The following is a 309-nucleotide window of genomic DNA, read 5'->3' on the forward strand; positions in this document are numbered from 1 at the left end:
AGCATGGTACTGGCATAAAAACAGGCACACTGATCAATGGAATAGAATAGAGAATCCAGAATTTAACCCACACACCTGTAGCCATTTGATCTTTGACAAAGGCAGCCAGCCTATACACTGGGGAAGAGACTGCCTCTTTAGCAAATGGTGCTGGGAGAACTGGATATCAATATGTAGGAGAATGAAACTAGACCCATACCTTACACCATACACTAAAGTCAACTCAAAATTGATTAAAGAATTAAATGACACCCTGAAACAATAAAACTTCTTAAAGAAAACATAGGAGAGACACTTCAGGAAATAGGT

Source organism: Galeopterus variegatus, unplaced genomic scaffold, assembly GCF_000696425.1.
Source record: "Galeopterus variegatus unplaced genomic scaffold, G_variegatus-3.0.2 Scaffold692, whole genome shotgun sequence".
Lineage (NCBI taxonomy): Eukaryota > Metazoa > Chordata > Mammalia > Dermoptera > Cynocephalidae > Galeopterus > Galeopterus variegatus.